This window comes from Trachemys scripta, chromosome 11, assembly GCF_013100865.1.
Source record: "Trachemys scripta elegans isolate TJP31775 chromosome 11, CAS_Tse_1.0, whole genome shotgun sequence".
NCBI lineage: Eukaryota > Metazoa > Chordata > Testudines > Emydidae > Trachemys > Trachemys scripta.
In genome coordinates, this window is record NC_048308.1 from 33,692,147 (window position 1) to 33,718,921 (window position 26,775).

Consider the following 26,775-nt stretch of genomic DNA (forward strand, 5'->3'; position numbering starts at 1 on the left):
TCCTGCTACCTGGTAAATTCAATTTGTGATGAGCGCATTTTCTTCAGTGATAGTCTTTTCCAAGTATATGCCAAGCTGCACCAAATGTGCTCAGATGTGTTTACAGGACTAAAAAGATTTATGTACAATGCACTACTAATTTCTAGGAAGCAGCTACATCATTTTCAGAAGTGGGACAAAAGAAATAAAGATTTCTATTCCAGTCTATGAGCACAAAAACTGATGTCAATAAGATGTGGTGAAAAGATTTTCACTCTGTTTTTAATGCTTGATTTTATGTTAGACATTATGGGTGCATAATCTGACATGACACAACCATTCAAGCATTTAAAAATGCTTCAATTATAATGTTAGGTATACAGTATCAGAAGTGCATGCAGCTTCTTAAACTAGGAACATAATAAGAGAGAAAACATGGTCAAGTAGCCTTTTTTCATTCCTGGTTGTAATTGCAAAAACTAACAAGTTCCAAGAAATCCCTCTTCTACAATAGTGTGATACAAAATAGTACATTTCTTCCAGGGGGCAGAAGAAATTGCTTGAATACGCAGCACTGCTTATTATCACCAGCATATGATTCCTCCCTCAGATTGCACATCATCACTGCAGTTCGTTTTCTCTGCAACTCTATTAAACCAAGAAGTTCTCTAAAAGGATCTAATTTTTTGCAACATAGGGATGCCATTATATACTGTGCAGTTTAAACAGTTTTCTCATATGACTTCATTATTTTGCTTTGTGTGATGAAATTTTGTATTGGTCTGAGATTGCATTTAAATATGGATTACCGATGGGTGACTTTGCTTGCTAATTTGATTCATGCCCCCAATCATTTAACAAATCACTCATCAATAGTTAATATCTAAATGCAAAGTGGTTTCACTAATTCATATAAAGTATTTGTATGAATTCATTCGAATTAGCCAACCCGTTTTGGTTTGTAAAACTGCTTTAGAAATCACAACATAGGCATTACTTTTAGGCATTACCACAATATAAATATTAATAATAAAAATAATGGAATAGTAATCAATAAAAGTAATATATAATTAAAAGTGCTATATGTGAACTAGAAGTTTATTATTATTTGTCACGCCAGACAACCATTTGCTTTTTTTGACAGGATTTACAAAATTAATTGATGTAGGGAATGTAACAAGAATAAGACATTTTTATTTTAGTGAAATATTTGACAAGTCTCATGAAATCTTAGTTGAAAAATTAATTAAAATGGGTTTGTATATGACCAGTGTCACAAAGTTTGAAAACTGGCTGAAGAGCAGTAAACAAAGGAAAATACCAAATAGAAATGTATGAAATCTGAAAAGGTGGTATTAAGAGGGGTGCTACGGGAACTGATGTTAGGTCAAATCTTCTTTAACTTCCTCATTAATGACAGGTTTCAGAGTAGCAGACGTGTTAGTCTGTATCCGTAAAAAAAAAAAAAAAAAAGGAGTAGTTGTGGCACCTTAGAGTTAGTCTCTAAGGTGCCACAAGTACTCCTGTTCTTTCCTCATTAATGATCTGCAAGAGAGTGTGAAAGCGTGTTAATTAAATTTTATGAACCCCAGTCACGACAAAGTATCAGGGGGTAGCCGTGTTAGTCTGTATCTACAAAAACAACAAGGAGTCTGGTGGCACCTTAAAGACTAACAGATTTATTTGGGCATAAGCTTTCGTGGGTAAAAACCTCACTTCTTCGGGTGCATCTGAAGAAGTGAGGTTTTTACCCACGAAAGCTTATGCCCAAATAAATCTGTTAGTCTTTAAGGTGCACCAGACTCCTTGTTGTTTTTGTAGATACAGACTAGCACGGCTACCCCCTGATACTTTGTCGTGACTGGGGTTCATAAAATTTAATTAACATGCTTTCACACTCTCTTGCAGATCATTAATGAGGAAAGAACAGGAGTACTTGTGGCAACTTAGAGACTAACTCTAAGGTGCCACAACTACTCCTGTTTTTTTTGTTTTTTTTTACGGATACAGACTAACACGGCTGNTTATGCCCAAATAAATCTGTTAGTCTTTAAGGTGCCACCAGACTCCTGGTTGTTTTTGTAGTCACAACAAAGAAAGGAATTTTAAGAGTTTGGAAGTGTGGGCAAGAAATCATAAATGAAATTCAATCTGAATAAATGAAAGATCATACAGACAGGGAAATATTCTCAAACACAGATTATCACTGGGAAAAAATGGGGTTGAGACCATCCTAATAGAAAAACAAATACTTTGTGTTTCTTCAGTTTTCAGTTGCATTACAGACAAATGGATCTATATTGTCAAGGTGCCACCTCTACAATATCCGCCTCCATAATACCATGTCTGAGTCCCTACTACATTGAAAGGATGTCTGTGGCTCAGCTATCATCCTGTATGTTCAGGATCCCCAGCAAATACACTGCCTGAATTAATAACCATTGAGCATCTGCACATAGCAGAATCCATGTTGAGGAAACAGGAGTAAGATGATTCACAGTCAGGACTTCCTCAGCCCCCAAACCCACTTTGGACCCAGAACTGTGCAGAGGAGACACACAACCCCAGGGAAAGTAGGCCCCATGCAGTCACATCCCTCCCCCATCATGTAGGCTTGAAGAAGGGAGGAACTCCTTAGGCTGAGCCACCGGCGGGGCCAAAGACTGAAGCCAGCCAGCAGACTAGCTACAGAAGCAGTTTCTGCAGGTACCTTTGGACAGTGGCGATATCATCAGACTATGTTTTCTACAATTTTCACTGTTTTACTCTGGACATTCTTTTCCGTTTGCTGACTAGTGCTTTGTTTGTGTCCTCACCAGCCCTCTCCCTCCCAGTTACTTCTCTTCAGTCTCATTCTTTTCTTCCCCCTAATCCACTTACCTCCCTTCCCTCAATGTTCCCTTCCTTTGTTCTTTTCAGTGTATCCCCTCTTGCCTTCCCTCCTTACCAACATTTGCTTTATAAAACATTAAATATATATTAAATAAATATATATCAACAAAAACTCAGCTAATAATACCAAAACTAACAATATTTACTGAGTTCTGTTCACTCTGCTTGTTTGCTACAGTTGTTTCCCCCACACTTTATCTGTCTTATCTATTTAGATTGTAAGCTCTTTGGAGCAGGGCCCCTCTCTTAGTCTTGTCTACGTGAACACTTACTTTATGGCAAGCGGGGGTGAAAATCTACCCCTCACTAGTCTGCTGTGCATTATGTGTCTATATGGACCCTGCTGCTGCACACTAAAAGTCACATAGCGTGCTTTGATCTACCCCACTTTGAAATGGGAGTAGACTAAAGAGCACTTGGGAACTTTTAGTGCATGGCAGCAGGATCCTCACAGATGCTTAGTGTGCGGAATGCTAGTGTGATTGAGATTTACACCCCACTTTGCCACAAACTAAGTGTGCATGTAGACAGCCCCTTAGTGCATAGAGTTCCTTGTACAATGGGGTCCCCTGAGCTACTGAAACATAAACAGTAAATACTAGTAAAAATTCACACAGAGCCTCTGACTTGAGATGTTAATTCCCGATCTCTAGTTAGCACTGTATCGTCACTGGCTGTTCCATTGCAATGGTTGCTGAGGATGTCTAAAGAGGGACCAGTTTATGTTCTGACAATCTTGCTGTGACAAGCAGAGCACTTGGGCTATGTGAGCAATCATATGAGTTCCCCATTCCTGTAGACATGCATCTGTAATTACTTTAATTCAGTCAGGCTCTGTAAGAGTCTGTCTGCTCATAATCCTTGCTTGGAAAAAAACCCTTGGAAGAGTAGCTGATTAGATTGGGATAGGTCTCTAAGGAAACCTTCTCTTCGTGGTCCCAGACTGACAGAAGAAAGCTTGCAGGTATCTTGATTCTGTATAAGACTTTGTTGACCCTTGCTTTGTTCCTGTAGGTCCCCAGAAAGCAGCAAGAATATAACCATGAAATTGATAAGATAGTAGAAAAGGTGGATTTCTTTGTTGAGGGATGCCAATTAGATGAACATAAGTTTTCCAGGGGTCTAAAAAGAGGTCAAAGCTTAGGTACTAGATGTGTCTGAAGCAGATTTCAAAGTGGAGGAATCTGAAAAAGGCTGAGCGTATGGAGACAGACCTCAATGAGTTCTACTGATCATAGGACACCCCGTGCATAAGGGAAAGTTTGCCATCCTGAACCTGGCCGATATATAATTAAGTGGTTCAGGGGGACAACTCCAACACAGAATGAAAGCTCTCCCAACATCTTCAAGTACTAAATGTCTGGAACAACTACCTAAGTTCCCCTGATAGTAAATAACTTCAGTAAATAGCCTAATAACCAGAGGCTTCTGGATACCTTAGCAAGGGTGATCATTTGCCCCAGACAAGAGGAAACATGGAAAGTAGATCAGGAGAAATATTGTTCCTTGCTGAGAGCTGAGAAAGTAGACTTGGCCTTACCTTTGTGTTTATGGACAATGGCAGATCTTGAAATATAGCCACTGAACCTGTTGTTCTAGTAAGGATAGAAGGGTCACTTCTCTGGGTGAATGTGGAACTCAAAAGATTACAGACCTGGAGTAGAAATGTTCCTCCTCTGAAGCTGAAGCTTCTTCAAGACTGTCTCACTTTGTTTGTATCCAATGTTTATCTGAATAGATCAAAATAGACAAAGGTATGATAAAAAAGAGGAGAGTAGTTATATGTTTCTCCAGTCTACGACTGAAGAATCTTATGAAAATGCAGCATGAAACACTGATTATTTCATATACCACATCACAGATGACTCAGACTTGTGAAGGGTCTCAAAACTGTATATGTTTTGGATTCCTAGGTATTTGTTAGGTTTTTGTTTATGGTTTTAACCGAAGCCATCGGGGTACTAAAGCATCTAGGGCATGCATCAAGAGAGCATATAGAATAACTGTATTCTTTCTACAAGGAATGTTCCAGTTTTTTATTTAGAGAATTTTAGGGTGCCATAACACCCTCCATAAAACTTTCTGTTTTTAAACAGGAGAAGATAGAAGGATCCACTCTAGATGTGGTGGAAAATTTTGTATCCCTTTCCACCTTTTACATCTTAAGACATACCTTTATAATGGACTCTTTCTTTTTGTGCGTCTCCTATTTTTTAATCTATCCCAAGGAACTCAAGAATGAGAAAGTAGTTTCCTCTCAAGTTTTCTCATTTCAAGGGGATTCCTCTTCACAGAAGCTGATCAGAGGGTTCTAAGGCCTTGGAAACCTTAACAATGTGTCAATCTAGGATAGGTCATCAGTCTACTAACACCATCCAAATCAGTCCTCACCCACTGAGGTTGTGGTGCAGTAGTTTTTCTCCTTGGAGTAAGATTTTTTTTCTGGCTCTTTTCTTACTTCTTTTGACTTTGTCATTATTTTCTTTCTTGTTCTTATTAACAGGAAGAAACAGAGGAAGAAGATGGGGAATCCCTAGCTAGTTCAAAGGGATATGCTCCTGCCAAAATAGTCCATACCAGAATACACCCCCTGAATGGGGCCCACTACTACAGAGAGAATGAGAATAAGCTGCTGGTGCATACAACTTGTAGATATAATAAAGGGAACCTGTGCTGACCAAAGGTCAAAAAGAAAAAAAAAAGGTGTGTTTGGGGAGGGGAAAGTTCCTGACATGTTAAAAGCTTTTCATTTAATCTTTGTATTTTACGTGGTCTTTATTTGTTATTTTTAATTATATGGGATCACCAAACACACTAAAGGAGACATTTTAAATTCAGTATTAATCCAGAATTACATTTCCCCAGAGATACAGTAGTTGATACTGTTATTAAGCTTGTTCTGTTTTGTTTGGCACTGAATTACAAAATCCATTCAGGTTCAACAGAAACTCAGCAAAACATTTTCAAGGCCAGGTCAGATGAGTCAATGCACATTTTCTGAAGAGTCAGAAAGCAAAGCTCTATAGGACAAAATTTAGAGCTGCCTTCACCCAGCACAATCTTCCCTAAGGGGAGAGTGACTCTCCTACCACCACCTGCCATCCACCAACACAAATCTGCGTGGAAGTGCAGCTGCCCCGGGGTGCAGTTTTCCTATCCCTTTACCCCTGGGGTGAATCCAGCTGATATCCTCAAAGTGGCATACTGGATGAAATCTGACATAGTCAAATTCAGTACTGGTAGGCAAAAATTGTGATACTTGACTCTTGCAGGGTTAAAAATTCTGAGAAAGAGACATTATGCTCTGCTAACAAAATAGTAAAAATTAATAATACTTAGCACTTATACAACACTTTCAATTTTCAAAGCATGCTATACACATTATCCAATTATTCAAACATTAAATAAGCTGCTAAAAATAGAGGAGTTCCACCTGCAACTAGTGGAAGGTGAACAATTGTAACAAATTTCAGAGTAGCAGCCGTTAGTTTGTATCCTCAAAAAGAACACGAGTATTTGTGGCACCTTAGAGACTAACAAATTTATTAGAGCATAAGCTTCCGTGGGCTACAGCCCACTTCTTCGGATGCATATAGAATGGAACATATATTGAGGAGATATATATACACACATAGAGAGAGCATGAACAGGTGGGAGTTGTCTTACCAACTCTGAGAGGCCAATTAAGTAAGAGAAAAAAAAAACTTTTGAAGTGATAATCAAGATAGCCCAGTACAGACAAAGATTGTAACAAAGATTACAGTATAGCTGAGTAAAGTTCAGTATATCTTTATTTTGAGAGAGAGTGAAAACTCCTTCCTCCACACTTAACCCCCTAGCACATCCACTGTGCTCCCTATTTATAATTACCTGCTACCCAATTAACAAGTTATTAAGCCTAACATCTGCATTTGCTTTAACTTCAGCCTACTGCACTGTATCCATTAACACTTAACATTGAAATAATGGGTAGTCACTGCAAAAAAATAAAGCTTGTTGACGGTACGGTGAGCCCTTTGTCCTGCAGAGAACAGATAAATTTTAATGGGGGCTGGATTACTTCAAGGTAATTTTTATCACAGAATTGCAATTAATAATTAATCTCATTTAGCTGCTGAATTAAGCATCTAATTTCTCTGTAATGCAGCTAATTAGAAGTACATTTAAAATAATATTCTGCTCTGGTTTTCCTTTATTTCTTGTTTTTATATTTTGCAAGTTTTTAATCTATTTTCCTTCGTTCTCACAACAAACTGTTAAAACTCCCACACTGTGGACATGTCTACACTATACACTTTTATTGTGTTTGAATATGGTTGGGCACAACTCAGTTAGCTGAAGTGATGCTGACCAGGACTGCCTGTCAGTGTGGACCAAAACAAACCAGCATCATAACAGCTAATTGTGATTAAGTACCCAGCAGTGATTGCTATAGTCAATGGAACAATGGCCCAGATAAGCCCCTCCTTTGAGGAGTCATACCCCAGCTATGCCCCTTGGAGATTCTGCCCTTTCAGGCTTCAGCCTCTCTCTTGCAAGGGAGAGACTGCTGGGGGTCTCTTACAATTCTAGTGGTATCAATATTATGTCACAAAAAGCTAAGGGTCAGATCCTCAACTGTGCTAGAACTCCGCTCAGTGCAGACAAGGAGTAGGGGGTGGGCAGAGATGGCTGTGCTCACCTTTGCATTATCCCAGTCTCCAAGGCTCCCGAGGGCGACTTCAGCCACTATGTAATTGAGGGTATGTCTACACTGGAGGTGGAAGGTGTAATTTCCAGCTCAAGCAGACATCCTCATGCTAGCTCTGATTGAGAAAGCACACTAAAAATAGAAGTGTAGGGACCGTGCCACATGTGACTGGGGCGAACCCCAAGCACAAACCTGTCGAAGACTTTCTGCTGCTTGTGCCACTGAAGCTACATTGCTGTTTTTAGTGTGCTAACTCAATCAGAGTTTGTGCTGGTATATCTACGTGAGCTGGAGATGACACCTTCCAGCCCCAGTGCAGACATACGCTTAGAGTATAAGACTGTTCTAAATTAAGCCAGTTTGTAAAGGCCGCCAGTAGGCTACTATGCAAGTTGTGGATCACCAAAGTGCACCCCAGCCAATTCTCCCCAGTCATGCTCAGGCACCTTTGCATCCCCTTTGAGTTGACAGAGCCTTGCAAAAGAGACCACAGCATGGGCCAGGATCTGATCCTCTGAGTTCAACTTTTAGACACGGAAAAAGTTGAAGATGGTCATATACTCGTTGTGAAAGTTAATTCCACACTGGTGTTGAACAATGTCTATGGCTCAAACAAGTAGCATTCTGACTTCAAATACAAACTAACTGTACAACTAATGGAGATGGAGAGTGGTCCCAAAGTGTTAGCTACATAATACTCAACCCTATTTTTAGATAAAACAGGTACAGTTACTCTGCAGGACTCACCCTCCAAATTAAACTCTCGCTTTACAATTGAGGATTACATAACATTTGGAGATTAGTAAATTCTTCAAGGAAAGACTGCTCAGTCTTCTCAACCACACACTCCACATACTCTCCATTTGATTATTTTCTAATCTTTTTATATTCTGATACATGTAGCATTAGATGTGAGGACAAGAGTAATATCTGATCATGCTCCGGTATCCATTGCCTTGTTGCAATATGAGCCACCACAGAACATTAGGAGATGATAATTGAATGAACGAGTCACAATTTTTACTCTTCTTTAAAAAAAACTAAGAAATAACTCTCTATTTGAAAATCAATATTCCATCAGCTCCTTTACAGATTGGTCTGGGAAGGGAAGCACTAAAAACCGATCTGACAGGAAAAATTATTGCTTATGTTTCTTACAAAAATAATAATCTAAACTCAAAATTATCTGAAACATTAAGAACCATAGATTTGGAATACTTCTGTTTTCCTATCCCAACTAAACTCCCGCAACTACTCAGTATAAGACATGCAGAGAGCAAACTCCACATAGCACAAGATGTATGGACTTTATTTAGACTTCAACAGTCCTATTGAGAGTCAAAAAAATTAAAAAAAAAAATACAGGAAAACTTCTAGCAGATATTCTCCCAGCTGAATACCATAACTAACATTTGAGGGGGAAAACCCAAAGCTTTGTTTACCTCACAAATAGATATAAATATTCAATTTAAAAACTTCTATATGGTGCTCTGTACCTACAAACCATCTATTCCAAGGTCTGAATTCACTACCTTTTCCAACTCTATCAGAAGATCAAGTTGATTTCTTGGAGGCATTCAGGCAGAGTAGATTAGAGTGTCTATTAAAAGTATAAAAAAAAAAAGCCAGAGGGTTGGACAGATTTCTAATTGAAAGGTATCAATCCAATCTTGACCTGGTCACTCCTTTACTACTGTATGTTTGACCAGGCAAAATCTAAGGGAAAGCTGCAACTCCTCTCCAAAACGCCCTTGTCAGTACTATATTGAAACTGAAACAATCCGGACCCGACCGCGCCAGTAAACCAGGAACCTGGATTCCACTACGCAGGCTGGCCTTTAGCACACAGCTGAGCTGTGTGCTAATTGGGCCGCAGGTTGAGAACCGCTGATCTAGATAATGCTTAGTCCTGCCTTGAGTGCAGGGGACTGGACTAGAAGACCTCTTGAGGTCCCTTCCAGTCCTACAATTCTCTGTTTCACCCTAAGAGAAAGGGTAAGTCCCACAGTGCCATCCGATGGGCCAGAAGAAATAGAAATATAGAGCAGAAAGTCATCAGCATACTGATGAAAATGCAGCCCATGCTTCGTCACTAATCCCCCAAATGAATGTTAAACCGTAATAGTGACTGAATGGGACTCTTTGAAAAGCCAGAAGAGAGAACCCTGAGGACAGATGACTTATTGCTCAATATTTCCCACAGCAAAAAAAAAAAAAAAAAAGGAACAAAATGAAAAAGTTATTTTGGTGACTTTATCTTCTCCTGCTAGTGACCACTAGAATGTCAACAGTATTTCATGGACTGCAATATTGAATCCAGTTGTTAGATCTAAGAGAATCAATATGGACATATAATTTTGACCATCAAAAGGAAGAGATCATGAACTAACAATATAAGCACATTTTCTATAACATACCCAAACCTGAAAACCAAAATGCCTGGGAACAGAGAGAGCAGAGAACTCCAAATTTTGTCACTGCTGCTCTACAGCCTTCTTGACAATCTTCCCTCAAAAATGGAGATTTTGAAACAGGGCAACAGTTAACTAGATTGTCAGTGTCAAAAAGTGATTTCTTAAATCATCTCCTTGCCAAACCCAAATGAGAAACCACAAACATATTAAATTCTTAAAATCATGTATTTATTTATTTAAATTGTGTTAACACATAGATGCTTCAGCCACACTGAGCTAGGCACTGTGGAAACAAACAGTTCTTCCATACCCTCACTTGCTTTGAGCACAGGCCTTAGAAACTGCTCTATCCAATATCCAGGATCCAGTCGTACTTTATATACCAACCTAAAAGTGCTCTTGTATATAAGGTGAGACCTTGCTTTGTAAGCAGTGTTCCTTATAATTCTGTGTTTTCTTGATTTCTACAGCTTGTCTTTGCAAATAATTTCCAAATGAAAGAACATCTTAATATTGTTATACACAGATATTTGTAGAACTGCTATTTAAAAATAATCCCATTTATCAAAGTGATAAATGAGAGATATTTTTCTCCATTTACCCTTAGTGGCTCACTCCTAGAATTATTAATAATAATAATATTGAATTTAAGCGGCTTAATGGGGAGTAGTAACACAGAAGGGACATGAAAACTCTTGTGATTGCTTTCTTAATAGTCCTTTTAAGAAGTATATACTAAGAAAAGGAATTAATGTTATACACTGTACAATGTCTGCTATATCATGAATAATGTGGCCTCTGCTTTATTAACTGTTGGTAAACTCCTCCTCCCATATAAAGACTCACACAACCTGTAATTCCAAGAAACAAATAATTGTACAGAACAACAACATTTCCTTAAATATCTTTTTAAAACCTAGGCAATTACATTAGGCTTCTTCAAACATCACCTGTCTGAGCTAAATATAAATTAGTTGTATACTGTCTATATCCCTGAATCTCTAGAATTTGACAACCTTATTAAACCTGCTGTTTTTAATTGCTGGGCACCAATATATTTATTCCTCTTCCTAAAGATCAATATCACTTCCACTGGGGACATAGAACACTCCAGATGAGTCAATGAAATATATACCTTGATTATAAGAAAATATACATTTAACAAAAATCAGTTTTTGTAAAGAAGGCATTGCAACACAATGTCATATTTATAGTAAGAGGCCAGATATCAGGCTTCACTCTGTTTAAAAAAAAATCACACCACAGATAGTCAATTCAAAATGGCTTTGAATTCCCCATTCTTTCTTTTGCTTTACATTAGCAACAAACAGAGGCTGCAATATGATTTTGAAATGTGAAAATGGTTACACTGCTCAGATTTCTAAGGTATATAATGAAATGTTTTGTCAGCTTACCTGATGAAAAGAGAACAACAAATCACAGCAAAGCCCAGCATCCAAAAATGATATGATAATATAATATGCCTCCTCCTGAAATTATCCAGATTTCTGCCCACAAAGGTTTGCAAATTAATTACAATTTCTGCATTCTCTTTGGAAAAGAAAACACAGAGACCTTTCCAGAATCCTCTTTGCTTCTGCCTCCGCTTCCTGTTCTCAGTCACACTCTATGGTACCCAACATATATTAGAAAACAGCTTATTAGGAGGGGCGGTAGGGGGAGAGAAAAGAAAAAGGTGGGTGGGGGGGGGGAAGGGAGACAAGCACCTAACATGGCAGCTCCACCTACTGGCAAAGAGAGTGAATAAATGTAAAGCATCAATTTGTGAAGCTCTTTCTTCCAACCTACACTTGACTCCTACATAACTATGCTCCTCCATGAAAGAAATAAACAAACAAAGCAACAAGATAGATGATTGAATACAAGCACAATACTGCCTAATCATGTTTTAAAAATTTTAATTAAAGTTTTATTTTATTTGAAATAAATGCAATTGTCTAATTTCTTTTTTTAAAGTACTTCATTATAAAAAGTTATTGTTTCCATAAATGATAAAAATACAGAAATGAGAAAAATGTAAATAAGACAGTGCAGACACTTGGATATTCAAACAGACGTGTGTCACCCTTCTTGTTTTCATAGTATCCTTCTATTTCAGTTGCCTATCCTTTATTTTATGTATCATTTTTATTCTATTTATATATGTATTGTTTGTTATTACTAATATTAGATACAAGCACAGACACAGAATGATGTGTGAGAGAGTCAGGGCCGGCTCTGGCTTTTTGGCCGCCCCAAGCAAAAAAAAAAAAAACCCCGCAGCGGCCAGAACAGCAAAGCAAAACAAAAAAACCTGCAGTGCAGCCAGAGCCAGGGTGCAGGGGGACTCCCTGCGCTGCAGATGTGCCCCAGCTAGTGGGGGGAGGAGGAGGGAACGGGGGGCGAGAGAGAAGAGGGGGCAGCCACGGCTTCAGTGGGGCGCTGCCACGTGGCCCCGACCGGTGCACCGCCTGCCGGGAGGCTCCGCACTGCTCCGGTCGGCTGGGAGGGAAGGACACAGGCTGCCCTGCCGGGCTTGCTGCAGGGCACTCCCGTCCTCCACGTCGCTGCCCCCTACAGGGCGGCCGGAGTGTAACAACACACACATACACAAAAAAAGCGGCCGTGTCGCCCTAGGATTGGGCGGAATGCCGCCTCCTACAAGCTGCCGCCCCAAGCACCAGCTTGCTCGGCTGGTGCCTGGAGCCGGCCCTGGAGAGAGTGATCGGTCTCTGTCCTAAGTTAGAGGAGCCTCAAGGAAGCTCTAACTTACACCCAACTGTCTATTCTTCCCACGGACCATACAGGCAGCTTGAGAATTATCAGGGCACAGAGATGCCTGAGCCACATCCCGTTTCTGCTGGTCACATTCCTTAAACTGGAAGCTAGTAATAATGAGGTAGGAGCTGCTATGACATCTATAATTCACGCAGAAATTCCCTCATCCTGGAGGTATCCTCTAGCTGGTCAAGCCAGCATTACAACTGAATCACACCACCAGAACAGCACAAAGCAGCAGTGACCGAGGCAAGGAACTGGTCCATAATGTTGTATCCATTATCTATAATCTACCTATATCATCCATATAGACCCCAGTTTAGCATAAATGTCTGTAATTTTAAGTATATGAGTAATCCTATTGATTTCTATTAGACTATTAACATATTCAAAGGGTGTAAAGTGCTTACAGGCTTTCTTGAATCAGGGTCATAAAGGCAGACAAATAAATATTTATTTCTGACAGTGATCCCAAAATAAAGACATTATCAATTTCAATCCCCTTCTCCCTAGAGAAGAGGATGCCCACATAATTTTTATATCTAAAGCCTACAGTTGTGTAGTTTCACAATTAATACTGATTGCCATCTTTCTTGGTATTTGCTTTGCTGTATCGAAAGGCCTGATGAAACAAAGAAATATATGCAGACAGATCGACTCACCCATGTGGATATCTGTTGACTTCACAGGGCTCTGCACTGGCACAAGGGTTTGCCTGCATGCATCTTGCTGCATAGGTACTAAGGAAGCAATTCCTGATGTCCTTATCCAGGCAAGTCTCTCATTAATTCCAGTGTGACTCCTAGGGTCTGAGTATGCACTGCACAACTGAGTCCAAAGAAAAATTGAATTGCTTCTAAATTATATTTTTAACATACAACTTTTCCAATTTATGTACAAATTAACAAAGGACATATTTAAAAAAAAATAAAAACATTCCTGGTCCCTGTGGGTTCTTGTAATTTGTTTTGTAGGATTCTTTTGCTCAGCAAATCACATGACTATGTAAAAAGCAACAAAGAGTCTTGTGGCACCTTATAGACTAACAGATGTATTGGAGCATAAGCTTATCTGTTAGTCTGTAAGGTGCCACAGGACCCTTTGTTGCTTTTTACAGATCCAGACTAACACGGCTACCCCTCTGATACTTGACACATGACTATGGTTTTTAAAACTTGCAGTTTTATTTCAAAATAGTTAGAAACCATTGTTTTGTGGTGGTACTGTGGTTCAGAGGCAAGCTGGTTAGTCCCCAGATAGGACTTGCATTCATTTACATGCTGTATTCCTTTTATTGATTTATTTTAAAAGAAATAAAAGCTATCTGGGGTTGGTCTTTAAAAGACTTTTTTTTAGAAGGGCTCTGAGTCCCAGTATGAAGTACGATCCTCAAGTAACATCATAGCTATAAAATATAGCTCTTTTATTTCACTAGATGATAGTGGGGATTTTTGCAATATTTGTTAAATATATATCACCTGAAAAACATTTTCAAGGTCCAGCAAAGCTAAATCAGAAAATAAATCACTTCAGCCATATAAAGATAAGGGACCCTATCCTTGGTTAGGGGAGGAACTCACAGTGCAGTTCAAGATGGAGGGTGTATATGCAAAGGTAACTGTAAGCCATTTTTGTACACCCTCGATTCTGGGTTGACTAGGTGCCAGATCAGTCCTAGATTATACATGCTGCTCTAACTTAGGCTGCATGCCACTGGCCTCCAGGGACTGTTACTTTTACAGCACTTGAGTATTGTGAAGGCACAGGGAAGCCCTGCTCCTCCTTCCTTCTGGTTATGTCCCTTATACTGACCGTAAGATGCAAGGTGATATAAGAGTTGTTCAATTGTCTGTATATCATGGGTCCCTCTGTGCTGAGGTGATCCTCCCATGAATGGATATGCCGACTTTAGAGTGGCACAAAACTGCTCCAAAGAATATAAGGAAGAATCTGGTACATTATCTCTATAAAACCCATCCTAGCCATGTTAGAAAAGGTTTAGCTAAGTAAATAGTCATGTTAAGCCACAGAATTGATATTGCCTGCCCTTGTTATATGGGATCTCTCATTTAAGTCCTCAAAATGCTGAGTTATTACTACTTAAGAATTGCCCAAGAATCAAGGCTGTTTCGAAAGGATAGGACAGAAGGTTGAGAGAAAATAATTCAAGGTCTAACGGCAAGATTTCTTCAGACTGTCTGAGGAAACCGTGTCTGCAGCCTTTCGTAAGAATGTGCTGTGGGCGTTGCTGAAGAAGCTTCCCTTTTTTCCCTGTCTGTGAATTAATTAATTAATTTAAAAATGGATATCAAACATTAAAATATTATATTATGTGCCAGATACAGTAGTGAACAATAGGAAACATGATGCAATCTAATATTATGATAGAATGAAGTGATATATAAAGTCAACTTTAAGTAATGCAGCTTTTGGCAAAATATTGTAAACTTTAATGGGTTTACCTCAGGGGCAATCCTGTTATGGAAAGAAAGGGGTTGCATTCATATTAATTTATTTTAGTTTAGCGACATAGTGAAAAAGTAAGGCTAACGTTTGCAATTAAGCATGCTTATGCTATCAAATTAGTGAAATGCACCTGTGCTGAAAGAGGCAGTAAATAAAAGGAACTGAAACCAAATAATGTGTTTATAAAAACACTTGATCACAGAGTGGAATACTCAAAAGTATTGCATGCACATAGCTCAGTCAGACATACCAATTGACCTGCCATTGTTTTTAAAACAAGGAGAACAGAAATAGAAGATTTATACAGCTGTTCTGACCTGCTGGAGAATGAGAGTTCCTGATGTGACTTTGTATTTTTAACTGTCCATTATACAAGTTTAAAGAGCATCAGAATATATGGGAGGACTTCATAACTATAAACTGGACATTTTAGCAGCTAGCAGAGTGTTGATGGAGAAACTGCAACTTGAGCAAGCATAACTGTGAAGTTGGCCAAGGAATGCACCATAGTAGCCCATGCAGCAGTAAGATGCTGACTGGAGCAAACCAGCTGGTTTTCAAGGTATGTCCCAATGGAAGTATGGGTCACCCTCTGAGTGGTCCATGCCAACACCTCCAAGAAGTGGAACCAAGCTGGACCAACCAGCAGAAATGGAATAAAACAGCCTGTCTCCTTCAGCAAAAGACAAAAACATCTGGAAGGAAGAAGACCGGTCCTGGTCTGCCACCTATAGCAGTTCCTATTTCAGGCAGACATCTTTAACTGTCTCTTTTTATTGTCCAGCAACTTGGGTTGATCCCTAGCGCACCTTGAAAAGACTATAGTTGTGTCCATCCTTTGCTCCATTTGTGTTTTCAGTGTCAGCTCCTGCTGTGAACAATATCTGAACTGAAAGCTGATGGCTAAGCAAAGATCTGGTGATAAGTAACACATTGGGTGACAATCCACATCTGTCAGTTGACCACTTTCTGAAACTGGGTATCTCCATTAGTAAGGCAGTGTACATGCTTGTGTATTGCTGTAAAGATTGTCACAAAGTTACAGTGTGTGCCCTTGTTTTGTAACTGCACTCAGTCTATACAGTCTGTCAAAAATGTACAAGTTTATATACGATAGTTAGGAGTGCTAGTCATATCCTGGGGCTAATATAATTTGTGGGATTTTTGTTTTCTTCCTCTATTACATTAGCAACACTGGAATTGATAAATCTAAACATAGTCACCTTCCCAAGATAGAGACTAAGTATTATTTTCTCTTGTGATTGTGACTTGGTTCTGAAAACCTGAATGGATATATCGACCAGTTTTCTAGTTCGTTAGCCAAATCATAGTCTAATACTATTTTTGTCTTCTTATAGTTGATACTAATAGACTTTAAGGCCAGAAGGGACCATGATCATTTAGGCTGATCTCCTGCACGTTGTAGGCCACAGAACCTCAATCACTCATTCCTGTAGTAGGCCCATAACCTCTCTCTCTCTCTGTATTATTGAAATCCTCAAATCATGGTTTAAAGACTTCAAGTTATGGAAATCACTGTTCACTCTAGTTCAAACCAGCAAGTGACCTGGTCCCCAAGCTGCAGAAGAAGGTGAAAATCCCCAGGGTCTCTACCGATCTGACCATGGGGAAAAATTCCTTCCCAATCCCAAATATGGCAATCAGTTAAACCATGAGCATGGGGCAAGACTCACCAGTCAGACACCTGGGAAGTAACTCAGAGCCCTCCCCCCTCTAGTGTCCCATCTCCAGCCATTTTGTAAAACCCTGTTGTATTTTATCCCAATTACTGTTTACTTCTATGTCCTTAACTACTCTTTCTTTCAAGATTTTCACACAGTTGATGTCAAACTAACGGGTCTGTAGTTACCGAAATCGCTTTTTTTCTTAAATACAGATAAAATATTTGCAATTCCCCAGTGATAGGGCACAACTCCTGAGTTTACAGATTCATTAAAAATATTTCTGGGCTTGCAATTTCATGTCCCAGTTCCTTTAATATTTTTGGATGGACATTATCTGGCCCCCAAATTTGGTTCCATTAAGCTAGTTGAGTTTGGCTTCTATCCTGAATGTGGTAATTTCTATTTCCATATCCTTGTTCCCATTAGCCATCCTACCACTACCCCCCATGCTCCTCATTATGCTTATTAGAAACTGAGGCAAAATATTTGTTTGGGTGTTGGGCCATTTCTCGATTATCTTTAATTTCCACCCCATCTTCAGTGCTTAGTGGTCCAACTTCTTCTTTCCTTGTTTTCTTTTTATTTATATGGCTATAGAACCTTTTACAATTCATTTTAATTTCCCTTGCAAGGTCCAACTCTGCTTGGCGTTTGGCAGTTCTCACTTTTTTCCTGACACTTTCTGACCTCCAAGAGATAGCTTGCATTACTGGTCCATCCTTCTTCCATTTTTTGTGGGCTTTTTGCTTTCTCTTAATAACCCATTTAAGATGCGTGTACATCCAGTTTGCTCTGCAACCCTTCCTTATGATTTTTTCCCCTTGCTAGGGATGCAGACTTCAGATACTTTAAGTCAATGTTGCAGAAACTAATTCCAAACCTCCTCCACATTCAGAGCCTTGAGTTCTTCAGTCCAGTCCACTTCCCTAACTAATTCCCTTAATTTTTTGAGAATCTTGGTTTTTTATTCTTAGCCCAATCATTAAGGTTGGTAAAACCACAGGGTTGTGAAGGCAACACACTCAGTGAAGTAACCCCTTTGACATATTAAGAAAGGTCAATGACTGGCTTGAAAAAGAAATTCAACCACTCTTCCTCAGTCAGAAAATTGGAGGCTGTGCATACAGAACCTTCACCTTCTGGGGAGAAGGTAAATCAGAAATTTCGCAGACTGCTAAAGGCTATAACATGATTGCAACGGACCTGTTGGGGTAAAAAAAGGCAAAAATATATCTCCTTCTCATACCCTTCAGTAATAGTAATCCAAACATCAGTAAATATTACAATAATTTAAAAGTGTAAGGATTTAATAGGAACCTCAAACCCCAGCCTGCTAATATAACTTAATTGGTCACTGAACATGGTGTCTGAAAAGTTACATCCTTCAAGGCATATACAGTATAAATATCACAATATTGTTGTGTATTTAGGCTAGCAGTACTCTTTACTTTTACTAACTGTCAACTTTTAAAATAATCCCAAATTATTTCAGCAATTGTGTTATTAAATACCAGCTATAGCCTTACTGTCCTTATATAGAAATGCTATTGAGAGATGAGAGGCCTAATTCTGATATCAGTCACAGTATAATTCTATTGAGTAAAGTGGGGTTACCCTGGATTTTCACTAGGAAAGAGTAAGAATCAGGCCCAGACTTTAATTAAACTAAAAACAGCATGCTTAAGTGCTGAACTCCAGATTCAGACTGTACACTTATTCAGGTAGCCTAGAATCACGGCAATAAAACTATAGAAATTTGAACTGTATGTTCTAATTGCCTCATTCTCCCTCAGAATACTGTGGATGCCTAGTGATATTTCCCTATGTTCATTTAGTTATCAGAAAGACAACAACAGTAGAAAACTTAAATAGGAGCCACCCATAAGCCCTAGGTTATGTCAGCCTAGTCTTCAGCTTTTACTTTAATTCGCCTATTCTGTGCACCCAGTAATACTGATCCTTTTTACGATCCGATCGCTCCTATGTTAACTACATTTCATGAGAATTTAATGAGACTTTGTAGTAGGAGAAATCTGTCTTTGTCCTATTTCACAAAATAAAATGTAAATGTATCAGATTCCTTTGAACCCCTTCTGGAACCATAAGCTAAAGTAATCATTATCCATCATGACATCTGAGAATGCTGAGTTATTCAAAACAATCACTGCTTATAGTGGAGATACAAAATTCACTATATATATAAATAGTTTGAATAAATAAAATAACTAAAAAATTGTTATACCAGGTCAGACCAATGGTCCATCTAGTCCAGTATTCTGTTTCTAGCAGTCTTGTGATGGGGCAGCTGCCACTCACTGGCAGAAAAGAGGTTAAAAGCTACTCTGGAGGCAGCCAATCAGAAAAGGGCTGAAGGGAGCAGCCAATCAGGGACAAGCAGACCCATATAAAAAGGGAGCTGCAGGGCAGAGGAAGGCAGCTCTCTGCTGGGAGCCCAGGGAGGAAGGACTGCCTCTCTGGAGGGCTGAGAGAACTGCCAGCACCCTGGACAGACTTGTGCTATGAGCAGGAACCAGGGGAGTGAGAGACAGCTCCTGGCTGGCTGCTGGGATTTGCAGGCTGAGGCCCTGAGGCAAAGGCATAGAGGATGCTGGGGCCATGAGGAAATAGCCAGACAATTTGCTGCCGTAGCCACTAAGGGAAGTGGCTGAACTGCGGACTGCAGGGGAGCACAGTGTGTGGCACGGCTGGAGGGCTGTGTCGCTGAAGAGGATGCAGTGGTCCTTGGAGAGATGTGGGTCCTAGAGCATGAGTGATTGTGGCGAGGCACCACCTGAAGAGGGTGCATTAACATTCAGAGCTAATTCCCAGAACAGCCAGTGGGAGATGCCAGAGTGGTGAGTGCACCCCATTATAAGTGACCAGTATCAGATGCTTCAGTACTGGAAGAAATGCAGTGATAGAATTCCAATTATGGAATAACTTGTCCACAGAAGAAGGTTCTTTCTAATCTCTTTCAGTTAATGGTTAGTGTATGGCCTGAAGCATAAGATTTATATCCCTTATAATTTTTTTATCCTACTTAATCCAACTAGATATTCTCATTATCCAACATGAAGTCCTTTTAGGAATACCATAATAGCGTTTCAAAAGGCAACAAATTTAAAATTGATCAAAGGAAACACTTTTTTGTGCAACCTATAATTTACTTGTAGAACTCATTGCTAGATCTCACTAAGGCCAAGAGCTTATAGTAGGAGTCCAAAAAATTGATTAAACATTTTATCTGGTAAATAAGGAAAACTGGGAGGAGGGATGGTCTTGTGGTTCAGGCACTGGACCATGACTCAGAAAAGCTGGGTTCAATTCATTGCTCTGCTACAGACTTCTTGTGTGACTTAGGGCAAATCATGTGCTTCCATTCTTCATCTGTGAAATGGGAATGATTATACTTTGAGGGTACATTCGTTAGTGTTAGTCACTCTACTGTGGAGATGGAAGTCATACATGTATCATTGTTCTTTATATTTTCATAGCATGCACCCTATTGTGCTAGGCACTCAACAAATGTTGAATAGAAGACAGTCCATGTCCCAAAGAATTTACCATCTAAAAGACAAGGCAGACAAATAGACATAAACAACAAGCAAACCATTTGCAAAATACTTATCATTTAAGACAGATAAAGATTTTAAGAAATGAACAAATGAGGCAAACAATGCAATAGCAACAATTGCAGTAGTTCTCTCAGAGCTAGTCACAGAATCTAATAATCCTCTCCCAGGACACTTATAAACAAATAGGTTCCATTCATATGCTTCCATTCCATTTATTACCACTGAATCATGCAGTTTAATTGATCAGATTAATCATCACTTGGATGGAGATGTTTTGTTAAGCAGACCTCACTTTACAATTTATTTGTAAAGTATCTTAAAGCTGAGTTCTATTAGCCATGCTGTGAGATGCAGAGAAATTTCTAACAGTTATCTTCATAGAAAATAGTATCTTTACCATTAAATCTTGCATAAGTATTTGTCCAAAAGAGATGTAATGAATAATCAGACACTACTGATCACCTCTTGTCTCATAAAAGAAAAATGACCTTTCCCTGGCCTGCCTTTACCTATGAATAATATGGATATAGAAAATGTTAATTGTCTTGAGTAGCTTTTTCATGAGCAACATTAATGCATACTTAATGGTCCTGCATTGTAAGAAGGACAGGTATAGAAGCAGATGAGTAGCTAAAAGTGTTAAAACCCCAGAACACAAAGATGCATTTTAAAATAGCACCTTAAAAATAAAGTGCATTTTTAGCTCTGGCACTAAAATACATGTGTGATATATGGGCTTGATTGTCTAGCCCTCCTTGATCTGTAAGGACAGAATCAAACTATTTGTACAGTGCATATGAGACAAGACTGGCACTAGTATATACTGTTGATTCATCACGGAAGTCTAAGTAGAAGCAAATACAATCTGCTGTTGCTGGGCAAGGTAGGAGTTTCCATTCTGAAGAGGGAAGCAACAAGGGGATTTTTCAGCAAATCGACACCATCTTTTTTTGCTTCTATATTCACTGCATCAGCATGACAAGGAAACGAAAAGTGACATCAACAATTCAAGCACTGGGTAGTCGAGAATGGAGTGACTGCCTTTTATATTTTGAAAATACCATTAATCTGATTAGAAAACATTCCATGCAGTAGCTTTTCTTTAATCAACACAGAAGTTTTCTTTTTTCCTCCCATTTTGTCTTAAGGTTGAAGTGAAATACTAGCCACTGTGTTGTAAACTTGGACATAGGCTAATACACACCGGAAACAACTATTTTTGTTGTACCTGGGAAGACTAATTTTTTTTTTTTAAAGTTGTGATAACTGACATGTAGCAGAGACGGCCAGCATAATTTCCACTGCTGATGTGGGATATAGGGACTTTGCCATGATCATCCATCTGGCATGCTGCTCTTCTGGCTTTGCTCCCTGCATGGAGATGAGGGAGGGTGGATTGCCAGATCTTCCCCAATCCTGCTAACCTCTTTCCTGCCAGAGGGAGTGGGATGGGGGTGAACCCCGTCTGGCATAGGCTGCATATTGCTTGAGACTGGTTCTCTAATCCTTTCCTGTCTCCTTTCCTGCCCAGGGAAGACAGTTGAGGTGACCCCCACCCAAACAGGACTGTCAGGGCACTGTGTAGCCTGCAGAGCCAGATACGCTCCCCAGTGAGACACTCAGTAAGAGGAGGGAGCAGAAAACAGAGCTTTACTTTTGCCTCTGGCTTTTCTCAGCCTCTCCCCCTCTCTTTAGACCAGAGGGCAGCAGCCATCACAGATGCCTCAGAAGGGGAAGAGGAGCTTGGGATAATCTCCCCAAAAATCAAACACCGCTCTGGGATGCAGCTGGAATCAGACACATTGTTGAACTGAATTGTTAGTCAAAATATTTGAAATAAAACCTGGCATTTCCCTCAGAAAAGCTCTGCAACAGGTAGATCCACTTGAGCCACCAGCCACTGTGGAGGGGAAAAAACTGGTGGGAACTACGAGAGCATTCCCCTGCTGCCAGTGACTGACCGGTCTGGTTCTGCCTCCATACTGTAGACAGGCTGGAGTACATTGTAGCAGATCTGTGAACCTCATTGCATAAAGAAAGGAGATTTTCAGGTAAGTATAGATACATTTTCCTTTTCCTTTGGTAAATTGTACCAATGGTTAACTACATCGCTGTTAATTTTCACTTTTTCCAGTTTGAATTTGTCTAGCTTCAACTATTTAAGATTAATTTGTCTGTTTGGAAAACAGAGCAGGGAGAATGCCTTTGGGAAGATAGAGCTGCACATGCAGAATCATAGGACTAGGGCAGATCCAAAACTAGGGAATTTTTGGTTTACTCTTGTGTTAATATGTTAGCTGTGTTAGTTTGTTATAAACACCATGCCTTCAGGAGAAGACCTTGCTAAGTGGAACCGTGGTTTTGTTTTGGGGTTTTTTTTCGTATGAGTTATTCTGTTAAGTTACACTCCTCTTTCATCAGCTGATGTTTTGTCTTTGCTCACTTCATATGGACACCCTCCCATAAATCCAGTATATTGTGTTCAGTAACATTTACATTCTTTTCTCTTTCTTAAAAATACCACATTTTACATTTGTAAAAAGCACATTCACTGGCTTGCTGCTAATAGCTCCATCCTGTCCATGAGCTGGGCACACTGATTTTTTTGTTGTTGTTGCCGACAACAGCTATCAGCTTAGGATTGAAGAGCTCTAGCTCTTGAAACACTCACATGACAGTGCCTTGCACACCAGCTAGTCCACTTAACCAACATAAGTGAAATGTTTCAACCCCAAAATGAAAGCAGCACTATGGCTAGATTCCCCACACACACTGATCTGTTCATCACATATGGGGAGATGGGGGCAGGTGGCTAAAAGTGACTTTAAACTGCTGAGCAACAGCTCATTCCAACATGTAAGTGAGAGCAGTCTGACAGGTGCTGGATGCCAACAGCCAACAAGGGACCAGATCAGCCCCCACCACACATGCCCTGATTACATCCCTACCTCAGAGGGCAGAAGGGGGATGGTGTAGGACAATGGGTTCTCAAACTTTTGTACTGGTGACCCCTTTCACATAGCAAGCCTCTCAGTGCGACCCCCCCTTATAAATTAAAAAAACTTTTTATATATTTAACACTATTATAAATGCTGGAGGCAAAGTGGGGTTTGGGGTGGAGGCTGACAGCTCGCAACCCCCCTCTCCCCCCCGTAATAACCTCGCGACTCCCTGAGGGGTCCTGACCCCCAGTTTGAGAACCCCTGATGTAGGACCTACTATGGCAGCTATATAATCCAAGGATTCCCCTAGGCAGGAGGAATTTCCCAAGTGGCTGAATACAATAGCTTTGGGATTACTTTGTACCAGTGGAGAGGCACAAAGCAGCCCTAGCACTCCAGAGAATCAGGTCTAGGGTTTCAGTATTTGTTATGGGCTTGTACCAGTGCACAGTTAAAAAATAATAAGATAAAGGTTCTGAATGCTGCAAGTTATTTATTTGAAGCATGTAAAAGGCAAGTGCAGACAAATCTACTTACTATAGAAGCTACAGGCATACTGCTCCTTACACTTGATGTTCTGTGTATAGGCTTGACAAAATATATTTGGTGGATAATATTAATATTTGTTTTTTTTAATTTTTGATTTATCAATTTGAATTTTCAGAGTTGTAAGAAACAGAGGGTCTCAGGCAATTATTTAACAGTTGACACTGATTCAAAATTTAAATCTGTTAAAAATTGTCAACATTACATGTCAAAATATACAAAGTAAATATTCTTAAATCAACAAACCATACCTCTTTTTCCATGGAAGCTGGAGTCTGACCTTTTGCTCCATCTCTTTGGGGTAAATGTTTTTGCATGATTTAATAGGTTATTTTCTATGTAGATGACTGTTAGCCATGCTCTGAGATGCAAAGAGATATTTCTAGTGTAAACTAGTTCTACCAGCATGCTCGAATGAGCAGAAAGATTCTTCTAGCTATCCCAAATTCAAGACACTTAACCAATAAGAACCAGAAAACGATTTGTTCAAATGACATTTATTTTCATCCAAACAGTGATTGCTATTAATCTGGTAAATTAAATCATGAATGAAATCCAGTTGCTTGCAGGTGTTCTGGGGAGAGCATTATTAGATTTGTATTAGCTAACAATTTTAGTAAATTTCTCAAAACTATCACAATGCCTTTTGCCTCTATCTTTCTAGCAGAACTGTGTTTTTTTTTTATTTTCTCACATTATCTGGTTGTTGTAATTTGGAAAGTGTGTAGCCATTATGAAATTAAGTTTGTTGCATAGATGTAAAGTTTAAAAGAGACTGCATATTTGTGGAAGTTACCTGTGTTTTTATTATGTCGTTTTGTAGTTTCCAAAATTGTATCATGCTCTTCACAGAACACAAACATGATTCTCTCCTGAAAGAGATTCCACTATAAATTTCATCTGTGACATGAATGCAAGTGACAAAAAGCAGGGAAGTGTGCAAAAGGATGAGGCTTACAGAATTTCAATAATGCAGTTACTCAGCTTAGGCTTATGTGTGGTGGTCCAGTTTTGTTTTTAAATATGTGAAACAATTATTGACTCACTTATTGTGGGCTTTGGGGAAGAGTTGAGTTTTCAGGATGGGTTTAAATGAGGTATGATGGACCAAGTAAGGAGTGCATACCACATGTAGACAAATACTTCAACATGACTTCAGCACTTAAGGGCTTTGCTGAATAGGGATGGATTAAAGCAAATACTGGCATAATTTTTGCATTCTTTTTTAGAAGAAAGTGGTATATATTTTACTTACTCCCATCACACTCACAAAACAGCTAAAATAGTTTTGTTCAAACTTTGCAAAAATATTTGTGCCAAAGTCACTGATACATTCTGTCAGCCTTGGATCACTCCATTGACAAAAAGGAGCCATAAACCCAACTTAAAGATTTGCATCTTTTGAGTGGTACAAAGCAGTCAGAACATGCCACCAGATCTGTGGCTTGCATTTAGGCAGAGACCAATGCTGGAAAACTTCAACTGAAGTGAAAATTTCAGAAATGGGCAAGAGAAAAAGACTAATAGAAATTATGCTACTGTTCCCACTTCAATAAATGCATTAATTTATAAATATGTATCTTCAGTGAGTCTCTTCCATCCCTAACTTCTGTTAAGTTTTTTAGAATTGATTAAACTTGTCATCTTATCATTGGGTTCAAAGAAAGCTAGTAGATTTTCACCCACTTTGTGCAATAGGCCAGATTGGTATTGAATCACTATTATAGATTTCAATGAAATATAGCTTGTGTGAAAGTGATTATTTTGTGAAAAGCGCAATCAATAACTGACTTAATTAGAATATAGACATCCAAGACTGATGCTTTAGGCCCATGTTATTAGCAGCTAGAAGATTTATTCATTCTGGTTTAGCTATCTAGACCTGTAGAAAAATTGTACTTAATGTGACAAACACAATGTACTTGGAAGCATTTTTTTGCATGAAAAGTCCTCTGTGCAGGCAGAGCTGTAGTTCAGCACCAAGGACAGCAGTTATTTTAATTAAGGAAGTAAACTAGTAAAGATAAAATGAACTCTGCTTTTGTTTAGGTGCAGCCATAAAAATTAATTCCAGAAGACTGCAAGAATATCATTTTTAGACTTCTTTAATGGTGATACATTGTACAGTTAGATATCTCAAGAATGCTGGACAAAATTATATCTTTATAGTTTCCTTATCTTAGGTGTCATACACATACTCATTATAATCTTTCCCTCTTTTATAAATTTGACAATAGCAACAAAACACTTCCTGAACTGCATTTTCAGGGTGATGATAGTACTTCTTATTTATGTAACAAAGAAGGAAAGTGAAATCTGTAGTGTGCCAACTTAAATAATTCTTACCCTTTACAGTTTGCTGTTCATGTAAGTGATGGGGATGACAAAATAGTCTTATTCTGCTATCTTCACCCACAGGCATTGTCTCCTGGGTGTTCATGGAATACCTCATGTATATATGTGTTGCAGATTTCAATGGCAACTGTCCATCTCCAAAGATGACAGTGCAACCACCAAAGCAGTTCAGTTACTATGTCATCCTGCAGCATCGCAAGTAACAAAGTCCAATTGTCAAGTGACATCCATTCTCGCAGATAATGCATGCATAAAGCACAGGGTCAGAAGATGAAGCTGGTGTACTACTAGCATTTGAGGCCTGCTACACTTTCCTCTTTTCTCTCGATGATCTCAACCATCTCTCTTTAGCTTCTTTGACACCCTGGTGCAATGGACCCATCCAATTTTAGATGCATCTTCCCAGCTTGCATTGTCAATATTGAAAGTCTTCAAGTCTCTTGCAAATGTCCT

The 26,775-nt window shown here is 39.2% G+C and overlaps 1 protein-coding gene across 4 annotated transcripts in view; it reads right to left on the bottom strand.

Moving 5' to 3' along the window:
• Positions 1–11,603, bottom strand: part of LOC117884838 (sodium channel protein type 2 subunit alpha-like) — a 115,692-nt gene extending 104,089 nt beyond the window's left edge. For 2 of the 4 annotated variants that reach the window (XM_034785688.1, XM_034785685.1), the window contains exons 1-2: positions 11,391–11,603; positions 4,412–4,601 (exon numbers count right to left, since the gene is read on the bottom strand). The gene's annotated coding sequence lies outside the window, so the exon portion shown is untranslated. The remainder of the gene's footprint in view (positions 1–4,411; positions 4,602–11,390) is intronic. The other 2 variants (XM_034785686.1, XM_034785687.1) reach the window with 2 other exon arrangements.
• Positions 11,604–26,775: the final 15,172 nt, after the last annotated feature.